Here is a 16106-nt window from a genome sequence, read left to right on the forward strand (position 1 = left end):
ATGAGGAGTTATGTGGCTTCCCGTTATAATGTAGTTTTATATTAGCATGTAGATACCAAAATGCAGATGAATTCAGCCCTACAAATAGCATCTTCATTCTGTTGTATAATAAAAATTAATACTTTCAGGGAATGTTACTCTAAGCTGACCATCCTTTTTTTCCCTACATCCCCGAGCCGGACATCCAATTAAGTATACTCGGCTCGGGGACGTGTCCTTTCCGGAACTTTTAATTGCCTGCCTCTAATCTCCGACGGAAGAAACCAGACCGTTCCCAGCCGCCCGCCGGAGACCGGGTCTCGGTCTTTCCTTTTGCCAGCCTCAAACCGACGGCGCAGGAGCCGAAGCCGCCGAAGCGTATCCGGGAACCCACGCGCCGCCGGCCGGGTCTCGGTCTTTTCATTAATCCATACCTAACGGACTAGCGGTACTACTTGTACCTCAGGTGTTTTCCATGCGTTATAGTCATAAGAAAGACTGGAGTAAGTAGTGTAAAGCAGCAGATTAATGTACACCTTTTTTATATGCTGAACAGCAAATCGTCATATTCACTACTTCTATTTACCAGGTGAATGAACGAATATGTGTTTAAAATTAATTTAAAAAACAGTTTAACGAAAAAATATTAGTCGGAGGGACATATTACCGACACAATGTAGTTTTTACCAAACAATTCCGAAAAAAGTCATCGTTGCCGATCTAAAATTATTACTGGATGAGTGGATTATGAATACTAAACTCACACACGAAGACTTCTCTAGAGTATTCTAGCAAGGTTTTGAGTCTTGAAATAAGTATTATTTTTTATTTATTGGCTTTTACCAAGACATCTCTATTTTTATTGATACGATATTTATCAGGCACTTCTCTAACCTATAAATTGCGATCTTGTCTAGAAATTGAACAAATATTCATCGTGTAAAATAAACTCAAAATGTTCTAGAATATTATTTTATTGTCTATAAGAAATGTAAGCGGGGCAGTTATATATTAAGTAGAAATATACACATGAAAATATTACAATTGTAATACTTGTTATGATCGTTCTGTTCTGTACGGTAGTAGCTGAGTAATTTCTGTTCTAAAGTAAATGGACATATAACTTCGCATTTAAGTCAATTTCCTCTACAATTTTAACCAAATTTTGTTTCTGATTTGCGATGCAATATTTAGATGTAACACCGAGGAAGAAGTATTCAATAATAATGTATTTATGAATAATGCCTAAACGTAAACCTGCTGATAGCCATGCAAAGCCACCTGTTAATAAAAAAATTAAAAACCTACTAAAGGATTTAAATCTCCAGAATATATTTCATCAGGATTTATTATAAAGGATACAAAAAAAAAAGAATGACAGATACAAGGTACCTTTGGTAACAATGGATTTTGAGGAATTTACGAGTATAATGCTAGTGAAGTCGGCTAGGCATCGACATCAAAGGTTGATTTTTATCCGTATGCAGTTAAAGTGGAGTGGTCCATTATACGGGTCACCGAAAAAGGTTGCAGCAATTAAAAAAAGAATCGTATCTCTATGCAACTGAGATAAAGTATTACTTGGAACTACAAAATAATTGGGATATCAAGTTTTTTAGACGTGACCGGCCGTGACCTTGAACCGATGCGCACAACGCCTCTGCGCCACTGTCAGTCCCTGCAATGACGGTTTATTTTTACGGATGAACCGGCTTTCCATATCAGTGGTTGTGTCAACCGGTATAATTTTAGGATATGGATACCTCAGCAACCCAATGAAATTATTGAGTATGTCAGAAACTCCCCAAAATAAAAGTGTGGTGCTAATACACCAAACGTTGAAATGCATTTTTATGTGAGGATGGTAAAAGCAGAAGAGATCGATTAATTGAAAAAAGAAAAAAAATGAAAGATTTTGCGATGCTGGTTCTGCATGAATTCGGTTCATTCAAATATAAATCGGGCAGTTATAGATTTTTTGTAACAGATCGGCTTGATGAAGGCTTGTAGAGTATTTTAAATGATAACAACAAACAACTTCCACCTGTTACTACTTGCAAGTGTTTATTTGCAAATGTGACTATTTTGAAGACGTACATAATAAAAAACTACATTCATGGTGATATTAAAGCATCTAACATGATGTTAGGATTAATGCCAGATACAGAGAACATAGTTTGTACGATAGACTTTTGTTTAGCTGCAAAATGTCCAACATCAACTAAAGAGAGTTTACAAAGGATCCAAACAAAGCTAACAACGGCACCATTGAATACGTAAGTAGAAATGACCGTATTGGAGTTTTTGGATTCAGAGGTGATCTGAAAATGTTTGGTTAAAATTTATTGCACTGATTAAACGGTTCATTACGTTGGAAGAACGACATTACTAACGTTGCTGTTGTGGAACAGAAAAAATGGTAATTATGTAATTAGTATGTAGGACAATTTAATTATTTTAATTAAATCAGATTTTAAATCTGAGATATTCTGTGTAATAAAAGAAGGAAGAAAGATTTCCTGTGCGATTTTTTTATATTTAAAAATTAGGTCAATCAGATGTTATAAATACCTACTACAAGTTGTCAAACAAGTATTTAAATTTTACAGTTTGATAAAATATAGTTTACCATAAGTAATAAATGTTTACTATTATTTATAAAACGTTTTTAGTAAAACTTCTGCTAAATTCAGTTTTTTGTTTATTAAATAATAACATTTTAGTTACACAGGTCTACTACTTATTTACTTTTTACTTAATTAAACATTAGAACTTCTTAAATAGAAAAATAGTTATAATAATAATATTAAAATTTATTAAGAAAATGTATGCGTCCTATTTTCATTTTCTATTTCTTGAACTGGATGATTACTTTTACAGTTGTAATGTATTTCTATATTTTGATCCTGTAATTAGAATCTTGCAAAAACTATACGGTAACAAGTATAATTGTATTCATTAAACTATATGTTTTATCTACGTAAAATAATATTAAAATAATTAACTTGACAAAAATATCATTCTTTAGAACACATTTAAAAAATTTCAATAACAAAAATGCATTCTAGGAAACTAGTTTGACATTACGGTGAATATAATATCGATAAGAATAATCATAAAAAAAAACATTAAATTCCAAGCATGATTTCTATGTAATTTTGGTGAAATAAAGGCTTTTTTTTAATATAATTTTCTCGCTGCGATAGCATTTTATAAAAAAACATGTTCTGTGGACACCATATGACTTCCTTGTTCGCCTGTTAAATTACATATACACATTTTTTGCTGCACTTCATTTAAACTTATTTCATTTGAAAGTGAGATGCGATGCTCCAATTCTTCAATAAAATGGACAGTTACATAATTGCATTGTGGTGGACACCACAGGTGCCCTTATAATATCTCTGCAAACAATTGTCCGATTTGCAAATTTCAAACCGGGTATTTGCTAGTATAATACAAAATCACGATGGAACCAAACCAGAACGAAAATTAATTGATATACACAGAAATGGACCTTATTTACATGACTGCCCAAAAAGGAGTGTAAAAGGGTGTATGTATGTTTGTTCCACGTGTTTGTTTGCATGCATGTTTGTAGCAGCTCAACGGGTGAACTGATTTAGATCTATGACCCCCACGTTGGAATCCTTACGTTACACGTAGTGTCATAGGCTGTATATATAGCCTATAGGATATATATATATATATATATATATATATATATACACACACACACACACACACACACACACACACACACACAAGTATATATGTTTAAATAAATTTAAAAAATTGTATTATATACACGATTGTCACCCGTACGCAGCTTGATTATCATATAGTAGTAATTATCTACTCGTACATTAAAGAGGAATGTTTGTCAGCAATGTTTTTTTGCAGCCGTGTTTTTTAATTTTTAATATTTATCTTTTGCGTTTTAGGTTTGAATGAAAATGATTTCATTGTATTACTAACAAGATTAAAAATCCAGTGTTCCTACAGGTGCCGATTACAGTGAAAGGAACTCTCAATCAAGATTTTAGCAAGGATTACAAAAATATATTCCCGTTGAGTAAATCACAACTGTTTCAGCAAAATGGAGGTGGGAACTTCGGTTTCCGTTTAAAATCCAAAATTGTTTCAACGAAAGTAGTTAAAAGTTCTATCTATTTTAATTTCCATTATTTTCCATATTTTAATTTCCATAATTTTAGCGATAAAAATTATCGCTAAAATTATTCTCATCTCGAAATCAAAAAAAACTTTTGCCAGATGGAAGTTCATCGTTCGAAATGAAAAAGAAAATTCCAAGGAAAGTTACTGCAAATATTATTTTTCCCTGTTGAATTATTTTTGTTAAAGCGGATTTGAGCATGAAATTAAAAAAAAATCAATATAAGGCGTGTTATATTTTTGTCCGGTTAATTCTTTTTTTTTATTAAGCCCATTCTGAATGAACGAATTCCAAAAATCTACATTTCATCGTAAGGAAGGTTCAGCGGTAAATATAAGTGAAAACATAATAGACGATAAAAATTTCAATCATGTAAACTGCTATGTCCGATTAAAACGAATTTTTTCAGCAAGTTTCGTTGAAGTGGGTTACGCTATTTACGCTTGATCTTGTACAAACAAAAGAAAAACGGACACAAATCGAGGATAATGGCTACGAATTAAACGAGGAGCTTTAGCTGATTTCGCACGAAAAGCAAAGATAATTCGGAAATAAAAGGCATCTTTAAAATTTACAATTGCAACTTTAATTGGTTTACAATTTTTGGATAATCCTCGTAACGAGAAATTGTGCTACTCATTTACCCAGGAAAGTTTATTAAAATAAAATTTCCTGTTCAACCGGTGATATATTAAGAACGGTATACGCGATTTTTATAAATGAAATATCAAAATAACATCCAATCTATTTAAAATTTCATTTGCAGGAACAATATAGCTATCTCTTACAGAACGTAATTTAGTGAACGACTTAAAACAACTCTATAAGGAAAATTATCATTTCTATTTAAGTTTTACTTTTCACTCGACGGTGGAGCCGCTTAGTCATATTTAGGCTAAAACTATTCTAGACGTTCGGTAAAAACATCGGTACAGAATTATTCAGATCGGCCTAGCGTTCCTGAGTTAAACAAATATCGAAACGTAAAACTATATACACAAATTTTATGATTTACGCATAAAGATAATTTGAAATTATTTAACAGTAGTTTAAAAATGTTTTTTTTCCAATATTTTGATTTCTTAGGAGTAGAAAAGCAATTTATAAACGGCGTTAGTGTATGCAACATAAATAAATATAGTTTTTCAGTCTTTTATTTCAATCTGTTGTTTCATAAAAATTGATGTTCATCGTAAATTTTTGAAGTAGACTGTACATAACACTTTGATACATTCACAACGTTTTCGCATTCGTTATTTTTACGTTGAAAAAACTATTTAAGTATTTGAGAACTAGACCAGTAATTGTGAGGTCGCAGGTTCAATTCCTTTCACGATTTGACATTTAATCTTAAACAAGCTTTACCTACATTTTATATTTTGTCGTGGTAAATAATAAGAACAGTATATCTTAAACAGCCGTGCTTAATAATGTACTGTTAAACGTCTCCGTTAGAGTTCAATAACGAATAACGAAGTCAGCCGATAACGAAATTAAATTTAGATACTTTTTTTACAAAAAAAAAAAAATAATAATAAATAAATAAAAACATGAAAAATAAAGTAATTATAACTAAAAGTTAAAAAAAATTATATTTTATAACGTTGTACATTTTTAGATTGTTGAATATTAATTTTTCATTTATTTTTCAGGAAAAAAATATGGATTCTTATACACAAATAATTGTATAATTAGAACGTTAAACATGAATTTACACGCAATAAGGAGATTTAATCTATCGGATATTTTCAAATCAAACCTATAATTATCTTTTTATTAGGCAGTACGGTATTTCACATATGTTTTTCAGGTCATTTACTCGATGCCCAAATTTGTAATACTCGTAAGTATAAACGCAGAAAAAACAAGTTAAACAAAATAAAAGTATTTGATTTCGTGAATTTCTTGCATTAAGAAGAAATATATCAAATTAATTAAAATCCAGAAATTTTTACTCTTAAAATTTGTTTTTAATTATAGTAAGAGGCATTTATTATCTAATTATTACTCTCGCTTGAAAAAATAAATATAAATTTTTAGAGTTTTCACGAAACGTGTAAAAACTATTTTTTATAAATTTTCTCAATTTACAAAGATTATTGATCGAAACAGCTAACGTTCATAAAGTTTTGTTTGAAGGAGCTGGAAGTAGCTGAAGCGGACTCGGAAGACTACATGCGAGAAGTTTATGCTGCGATTTATTAGTAACCCGATAAAAAAACTGGCGGAGGTTGAAAAAACATCGCTCAAATCGTATCGGGATTCAAAAACCTCGAAATAGAAGATCCTAATAAATATATTTACAAAAAATTATGACAGTCAGATGATGATAATAATATAAATAAATAATTATTAAATTTTCACGAACACGTAGTTTAAGTTTTTGATAACATCAGGAGCGGGTGGGTGTGCTAAGCCATAAATAACAAAAAGGAACTGCCTCCAAATTTACATGTAAAGATCAAGGAGAAATTTTGGCAAAAACAGCGACACAATATAACAAAAATTAACAAATTTTTTATAAAAAATTAACACAATTGTAATAGATCAAAGATCTATAAATGGATTGTCATATATGTCTCAAGTTAGAACTGTGCAGATAGAATCCAAGAACAAAAAAAAATTAAAACTGAGGACAACTGTAAAAAAAGCCATTTAACAAAAAAAAAAAAAAACAAACAAAACGTTTCCTTACATAGGAAGTACGTATGATTAAATTGGAAGAAAAATATTGAAAATTACTTTGTTAAAAGTGTAATCCTATGTGATTTGGGATATGGGCGTTTCAAAAGAGAGTTAAGGTTGAAAGAGATTATAATACGAAGTTGAAGACGAACAGAAAAAATAAACGGATGGAAATGTAATAAAAGAAATTCCTGGGGGGTCAAACAAGAAGATAACTCGGTACGGTTCCACGAACAAAAAATTACTGATTAGTGATTTACTAGGAAAGGAAGATTTATTAAAAAGAAATTCTATTAGGATTAGTTAATAGCGAAAAAGAACGTCTTAAAATATGAAAGGACTGTTGACAGCTTAATCTAAGGTTGTTTTATGGATCTGAAACACGAACAAATAAAAAGAAGGAAGATAAATTTTAGAAAAGCTCTGAATTATAGTCGTGTAGAAATATGGTGAAAATGAAATCGATTGAAAGAATGAGGAGGAATTAGGATTAGTACGAAAATAGAATAGAGGAACCCGATAAGGATAACAAAACAAAAAATCTCGGTAGAATCTCCCAGCTATGTAGAAACTGAAGAATCACAGTAGAAAGTTTGGTAGGAAAAAAAGACTAGGAGAGGAAACTTTTTTATTGTAATGGATATAAAGGAACGAAGGAGTTTTAAAGAAATAAAAAAATATAATCAAAACCAAGAACAGTGGAAGATATCCGATTTATACGAGGTCGTAATACAGACTACCATAACCTAAAACGAAGTGATAACGATAAACTTAAAAGAAAATAACGAGGGAAATACGTCGCTGGTTGTCTGCCTGCTGAAAGCCCTAAAAATATTCCTAAAATCCTTCCCTGGGACCACTCCTCTGAATCGATTGAATTCTTCTTCATCTCACCCTGGCAAATATGCATAGTTGTTCAGAATTTGGAGGTAACGGTAAACTTTCGATTTTTTTAATTGGTCCAGATGGCTAATAAGTTTAAAAAATTTGGCAACTGGAAAACACTACTTATGTTACTTCCTTCGGATCCAAAATCCATAAATATCTTAAATATAAATTAGAATAAAAGTATTTTCCTGTTTCGAATTGTGAAGAGGAAAAATAGTAATTCTATTAAAGCGGAAGTCAACAAGAGATAAATATTAAAAAACACGATTGCCGAAAAAAAGTACTACTCTTTTTGGTTTCGTTTCATCGTGATTTTATATTATACTAGCAAATACCCCGTTTGAATTTTGAAAATCGGTAGATCGCTTGTGAAGATATAACAACATTTCCGAATAACCGTCATCTCTAAGATCGAAAATGAACCTGATGCATGCTAAAATTAGCCTTCGACCTACTATCAAATACCCCGTTTGAATTTTGAAAATCGGACGATTTTTTGCTGTGATGTTATAAGAGCACCTCACAAAACAGCGCCCGATGGGGACCCCTCTTGTTACCAGTTGATGGTAATGATCGGTATAGCCTCACACGAGGTGTTCGCATCACCTCACGACTAGCTTCACACGCAGTCCCCCACGGGAATCCCATTATTATTAAACATTATTATTAAAATAAATGTAATTTATTTTAATTTACTTAATATTATTTTATTTTATTTAACGTAAATTTAATTCTATTATTTTTATATAATATTCATTCGATTGATTGGAATCATTCAGTTCAACCCCGCTAACACAGTGATAAAGGCTCACAGTTCACATTTCATTAATTCAATTCATTAAAGTTTGCGCTTCAACCGGCAAATCTCTACTACTACATTATATTTATATAGCCTATGACACTCCCGGTAACGGAAGGATTCCAAAGCGGGGTCATACATCTAAATCGGTTCGGCTGTTGAGCTGCTATGGTGGAACAAGCATACATACATACATACAAACAAATACACTCTATATACATTACAATCTTGTAAAAACGGCCTCTTTAAAATTATATTTAAAAATTTATTTCTTAAATATTACGATATAACGTTAGCGTTTTCTTATGTTTGCGGTTGATTTCTTTTAATTTTCTTAAGAGGTATAAAATAAATAATAAACTACTGAAAATTTGTGGTTTATCGGGAATTCTCGTGTCACTACTAAAGAAATATAAACCGAAATTTAAAAAAAAATAATCATAACAATATTTTCACATGATCTACTTTTTACAACGGCCGATAAGGAAATAAACCTTTTAAACGAGCTTATATTATGCCGTTTTCATCTATAGTCAATATTTAATTTAAATATCTATAAATATTTGCACCAAATTGAGTAAAATAGAAAAAAAACATCATTCCTATAACTTGTAAAATCTTGTTTTAGCTAAATTAAAATTCTAGTTCACATATAGGGTTAAATCCGATAGCTTAGGATATAATTAGTCCCATACTATTCTCACTAGTCATTCCAAATCGAATCCGTTTGCAGCGTACGTCATTTCATAATGTTTTATGGAAATTATGGTTTTCTGTACGAATAGAATTTAATCTACTTTAGCCTATGACACAGTTACAAAAACGATTTATAAATATTTAAACAAGTTAAGAAATAATGAACTTTTAACATACTTACGAATATATATGTGAAAAGTTAATAAAATTTTGCGCTTTATAATATTTTTAAAACTCTTTTGAGGGGCTTAACGGATTTTAACAAAACTTTTGAATCCGCTCAAAACTTTACAGCGGATCGCTCTTAAAATTAATTTAACATACGGTCGCTATAAAGAAATAGGTCAGGCGTTCGATTACGATGTTGGAATATTATTCTCCGACACTAACCGTTTAAATTCTTTAAAAATGATTTCTTCTGAATAAATTTACGGTAAAAACAATGTGTAATGTTTAAAGTTTACTGAATTCTTTTAATAAAGCTCGTAAACATTTTAGTGGTACGGTTTATATGTTACAGCGATAATAAAACTTAACTGTTTCTGACGTTATGAATTTTATTTATTATTCAGTTCTGTGTTAATAGTAGTTTTAATAAATAAATTCTAATATTAATGGTAATTCATATTAAAGGATGAGAATTTAATTAAACAAACTGAAAAATATTTGTTAAAAATTGATAGCATCACAACACCTATAAAAACTTAACTTAATTCAGCGTACTTGTAAGGTCAACCGTTTATCGAATTATTGTTTCATACTACTCTTTTTAAAATAATTTAACTCATTTTGTCTGATGTTTTCGATGGATTATATAATTCCTATTAGGAAACGCCGGAATATTTCAGTCTGCTTTCCTTCAGAAGCACTAATGCAACATATCCGAGTGATTTATACAAAACAACCTGTCGAAAAACGAAATTCCATAAATAGCTTTATACTTTAACTTGATTTTGTTTTCATTAACTTTAATTATCTATCGATCAATTTTACTGTACTTATATCATATTAACCACTGACGTTCGGTCAGTGATATCTCATATTTACGTTCCAATCCTGGTATATAAGTTTAACCGGTTAGTTTGTGGATTATTCGCTTTTCGTATCTTAAAACTTTATTTCGATATAATTTTCTTTATAGCTATCCCGTTAGTATGTACCCGTTTTTAACGATAGTGGTGTTTTGAAGAGCTGAAAATCAACGATAAATGCAAAAATGAACTACGCAAAACGATAATTAAATAAGTCGCAAAGAAATACAAAAAACCCTGTTCGAAATACGTAAACATAAATAAAACCAATTTTAGAAACATCTTAAATTAGTTAAGCATTTACACCGTTCAACGATCATCAATAATACACAGAATAGTTATTAAAAATAAATATAAATACACAAACACGACACTTTTTAATCGTAAAAGTTTTTTTAAAATTTAATTGGATGAATGTCCCAAAGTTTGTTTATTGTACTTTATAAGTGTCGATTAATTGCTTATTTTTAATATTACCTATTTCTGTATTTTTTTTTTGTATCTGTAATTCTAAATAATTATTTTATAATAGTTTTATTAAAAAAAAATTATTTAAAAATTGTTTTTAGTGACGTACGGAGTAAGGAAGGAAAATTCAATACCCGAGAGACTTGACATGCTCTGAAAGAGCTCTTGACATCAATTATTATCGACGGTCGTCTGTAATCATCATGCAGCAAATTACTGTATAAAAATTTAATAGATTTTTCTTTAAACCTTATTATTTAACTTCGTTTTTTTCGCCTGTATTTTTGTTGCATACCGAAGGCAATGATGCTCTAGAAAGTAGTAGATCATATGCGTTTTTATTATCACGTCGAACGATTTATTTTGAATTCGTTTTTTATTATAGAAAAACAAATTTTTATAAATATAATACTTAATTTTCATTTGTTTTTAAGAATTACAAAACTAAAGGAAGGTCGATCGTCCGTAGGTTGAAATTAATAATCGGTTACTTTCCATCGTTTGTCTTTATCGCATTAAAGTTTTGGTAAGGGTCAGATAATGATAGACCCTTTAATATTTTTAACTGTTCACTAGATTTTACGAGTGTTACTATTCTGCATGAATCATAACCGTATTTTACTACATCGTAAAATAAAACAAATAAATCCACACGCCCTATCCTTTTCAAAAAGATGAATACGAGTACAAATGAGCGATGTGTAACTTCGGATCATTTTGCACTCGGGTCGAATATTTGTGAATAATTCTTGATCCTTCGGTCTACGCTGCAAAGAAGTAACCGATGTCTTACTGAAATAGGGGAAAATAAAAAAAATTGTTTGCGTTTAATGCAGAAAAGATTTCTCAGCATTATGTTTTTTATGCCGTTGTAGATTTCACTCTAATTTATAATCGCATTGAGATATATTTCAATAGTTATATTAATAGTATATATAGTTATATATATAGTTATATTATATATAGTTATATTAATAGTATATTCCAAAACAGCTTTTGTTAATTAATCTTTAAGACAGACTTTACATCACGGGTATAGAAAAGACTTTTATGAGGTTAATTTATATCTCTGATGGATCGTAAAGCAAACAAATAAAATTTCAGCACTGTCAGTGTTTATTGCAAAACTTTTGTGATAAAGGCTTTAGTTTCCTTGTTAATTTCGTTACCTCAACATTTTCAGTGTGTTAAGCCTTCTTGTTAGGAATATTAAACACTATTTATGAATTTAAAAAAATAAATTCGCTTGAAGTGAATTAAAAATAAACACATTGAAGTATAGGGTAGAAAAAATTTAGGAAGTAATACATAGACGACTTTAACTTGATGAAATACCAAGCGGCATCCAACAATAATGAATTCTAAATTTAACGCAAAACTGACGTATATAAAATAAATATTATTAAAATAAATAGTTTTAATCCATTTTAACATATAAAAACGATGATTATATGATATAATAATAATTACTATGTTTAGATTAAATATAAAATAAATAAAAATCGGTACAGAATAAAGTTACAATTTTGAAAACTTTAATCGATAATACATACACGTATTTAAGTATAAGTTAACATGTGCGCAGAAATTAAGTATACTGTATTTATAGCTAAAATGTCCTAAGCTGTATGTTACTGAAAAATTCCATAGGGTGAAATTTTCCATCATTTTAAAGGTTATTTATAATGTACGTTAAGATAATGAAATTAAAAACCGAGTAATAAAAAGAAGAGTTACTTATTTCTTCCTGAAAAAATTCATATTTCTTTCTTTTAAAAAATTTACTGGCCTTTTCTTTTTTTCTTAAATTATGTCCTTTTTTAATACTTCTTAAAGAAAAAAAAATTAATACCATGTCTCTTTTATATATAATGTATATATAGTTCACAATTACACACACATACACACACACACACACACACACACACACACACACACACACACACACATATATATATATATATATATATATGTATGCATTTGAATAATTATGATAAAGAGCTTATTACGAAAAATTTAATTAAAATAATAATGTAGGTAGAGAAAGAACAGTTTTACATTTGACTTGTTCAAGAATCAGGAAGTCGTATTAAGTGTAGATTACCATGAAAAGCGAGCTGCAGTACAGAAGCGAGTAAGACGAGGTTGTAATCTATCCTTATTGTGTTTTTTTCTGTATCTGAAGGACTACTAAGAAAATAAAAAATTTAGTAACATTCTTAGAACATATTAACTAAAATATTCTCTGATGATAACATTTTACTGACTGAAAGTAAAAATACAAGAAACAAGTAATGTTTTAGATTCAATTGTAAGGAAGGAACATTCAAAAATTGAGGTTATATTAATTAAGGTTATGAAACCTACGCGATAATGAGTTTAATATTAAGTAAAAAAAATAATAAAAATGTAATTCTGATATTTACCGTTAAATTTACAAACTACGGATGAAATAAATTAGGAACGAAAACATCAAAACCGAACTGGGAAGATAAAAAAATTATGAAAAAAGAAATCTACTTATACAAAATACAAATGATTTCGTGAAAATATTTTCAATTATATAAATTACAAATCAATTTGTATAAATGAATTAGAAAAAAAAATTTATAAAGTACTTTTGTACAGTGTAGGGTAATACGGTAACAAAAAACATAGATTACAGGAGAACTTGAAAGACAAAAAACCAGGTACTGAGCCATAGACGAGTTGATAAACAGCAATCCTTTCGACCCGGTGGTTCCGCAACACCCGGACATCCCATGGGTAATGGAAATCAAAGGTATGAAAGAACGCGAAATTCAACTGCTAAAACTATATTATTAGACCGGTTCCCGTAGATAAATTATGTAAGGTGGTGTTGCAAAGTGTGCTTTTGTTATCTATTAGCGGTTAACTACCGTATTGAACGATGACGCTTTAATAAATTTATAATAAAAGATAAGCGATGTCGATAATATATTATAATCGGAATGGTTATAAGCGATTTGACGTGAGATATAAATCTCTTTTGAAACTAGCGTAATTGTTCTGAAGGTAAAAAGCAACTGACAAGACAATGAGGAACGAAGTGGTTTTCCGTAGACTTCTTTACTAAACCGAACGTACGTCAACATGCCAAGCCCCCTCCCCACAAAATGAAGGAGACTTTTAAGCTCCACAAGACATTTTCGCTCTGTTTACCACAGGAACTGGATGTATAATGAACATTATTATTTTCAGAGAAAGCGACCAGAGTAGTGTTGTGAATATATAGAAATCGGTTTACTTGCATACACGTACCTCGAGTTCTTTACGTGAATCATATCTATAAGAAAGACTGTAATAGATCGTGTAATGTGACAGATTAGTGCTCCCCTTCTGTTAAGAAACAATATATGTATATATATGGCTTTAAATTTATAACGCATGTAAATTTTTGTTAGGTTAAATATCCTTAATGGTTTATTTTTATTTTCAGTGTTAAGGTTTTTTAATTTAATTTTTTAATTTAAGTTATATTTTTTAGAACCAAAAAATGTTGTGCCAGCATTTGCGGTTATTCCTCAGGTTCAAGTTAATTTTTTTAGAATTTAGTCTTATTTAGTTTTAATATTTTGTATTTAGGTGAAATTTATATAATACATTTTTTTTTTTCTATGTAAATTTGAGTTTAAACCAGGATTAGATACCCTGTTATTCTTAATTAGTAATTTTTTTCTAAGGTAGTATATTTTTTATAATTGAAATTTAATAGATCTGGCGTGTATCTGTGTGATCTGGTGTGTATGTATATATATATATATATACATACACACCCTCTCTTAGCAGAGGATAGTACCCTATATTATACCCACCGGGTTGGTCTAGTGGTGAACGCGTCTTCCCAAATCACCTGATTTGGAAGTCGAGAGTTCCAGCGTTCAAGCCCTAGTAAAGCCAGCTATTTTTACACGGACTTGAATACTAGATCGTGGATACCGGTGTTCTTTGGTGGTTGGGTTTCAATTAACCACACATCTCAGGAATGGTCGAACTGAGAATGTACAAGACTACCCTTCATTTACACTCATACATATCATCCTCATTCATCCTCTGAAGAATTATCTAAACGGTAGTTACCGGAGGCTAAACAGGAAAAAGAAAAAAAAGAAAGAAGTACCCTATATTATAAATAAATTTAAAAAAATCGACGGGTCTATAAATTACGAATTTTTTGCAGATTCGAGAATATAAGTTGGTAAATTAAAAAATAAATGAATTATTGTCGTTTTGTGATCGTGCTCGAGATTCACAATGAAATTTAAAAAAAAATTTACTGATCAATTATAAGAAAAATGATTCTTCGTGTTTAAATCAAATATATTTTTACCAAAAAAATAAATACTTCACAACAGAAAAAAACGATTAACATGTATTAGGTTCAAATTAGTTAATTTTTAGACACATACTATATAATGTTTGGTAATTACTAAATGTTTTAATCAGTCATTTTTAGACAAATAAATAACAGTTAGGTTAATTATATAAAGTAAAATCACACATTTTTGGTTCAGTTAACCTGTGTTTTACAACAAAAATAAAGCTGCGTGTTTTTATTAAAAACATTAATACAAATTTAACGAATAAATGATGTATGAAATGTACTCGGTACAATAAGTTAGAAAATTTTAAATAATTCGATTAGTCAAAAAATGCTTCTCAAATTAAATCGTTAATTGTCAACTGAATATAGAAATTACAGTTTTGAAAAAAAATTTATGTTTGATAATTTTTAAGTTAAACGTAGCAATAAAAAATTAGACAAATAAAAAATTCGTTTCAGATATCATCTTAATTAAATATTAAGTTAAATTATTTTATTAATTAGATTTTATAATTTTATTTTTATTAAGTTGAATTATGCTCCTGACTCCTAGATAATAAAAAGTTACGAGGAATTTTTAAGCCGCTCACTCGATTAGATAATAAACAAAGTATTTTCAGGTCGATAGATAATTTATACGTTGTAGGATACGGTATCTCTACATACACTTTATACCGTGTATTTATACGGTATCTTTATGTACTATAGTACATAAAGATGTCGTGGTGTCGTAGATCACCACGACAGGAACTGTTACGTATGCATCTCCACGGATAAAAAAAAGGACTGTTGCAGCATTTTCCTGGATGGATCGAGCAAAACCTAGGTAAAACTTCAAACAACATCAAAAAAACCCAGAACAACACCAAAAAATTCACAATTATAAAACAAAAAAAAAGAATAGAAGATTTTTAAGTCTACATTTATTAATAAATAAACATGAAACAGTAGATAAGCAAATATATATATATATGATGATACTAAATAAATAACTAAAACAGGTAGAAAAGAAGTTAGACGGCATTAACGAAAATTATT

General features: G+C 29.7%; 1 protein-coding gene across 1 annotated transcript in view; it reads right to left on the bottom strand.

Moving 5' to 3' along the window:
• The window catches only part of LOC142323427 (uncharacterized), a 110517-nt gene that overhangs the window by 84009 nt on the left and 10402 nt on the right, over positions 1 to 16106 (bottom strand). The gene's annotated exons all lie outside the window — the stretch shown is intronic.

Source organism: Lycorma delicatula, chromosome 4, assembly GCF_047948215.1.
Source record: "Lycorma delicatula isolate Av1 chromosome 4, ASM4794821v1, whole genome shotgun sequence".
Classification (NCBI taxonomy): domain Eukaryota; kingdom Metazoa; phylum Arthropoda; class Insecta; order Hemiptera; family Fulgoridae; genus Lycorma; species Lycorma delicatula.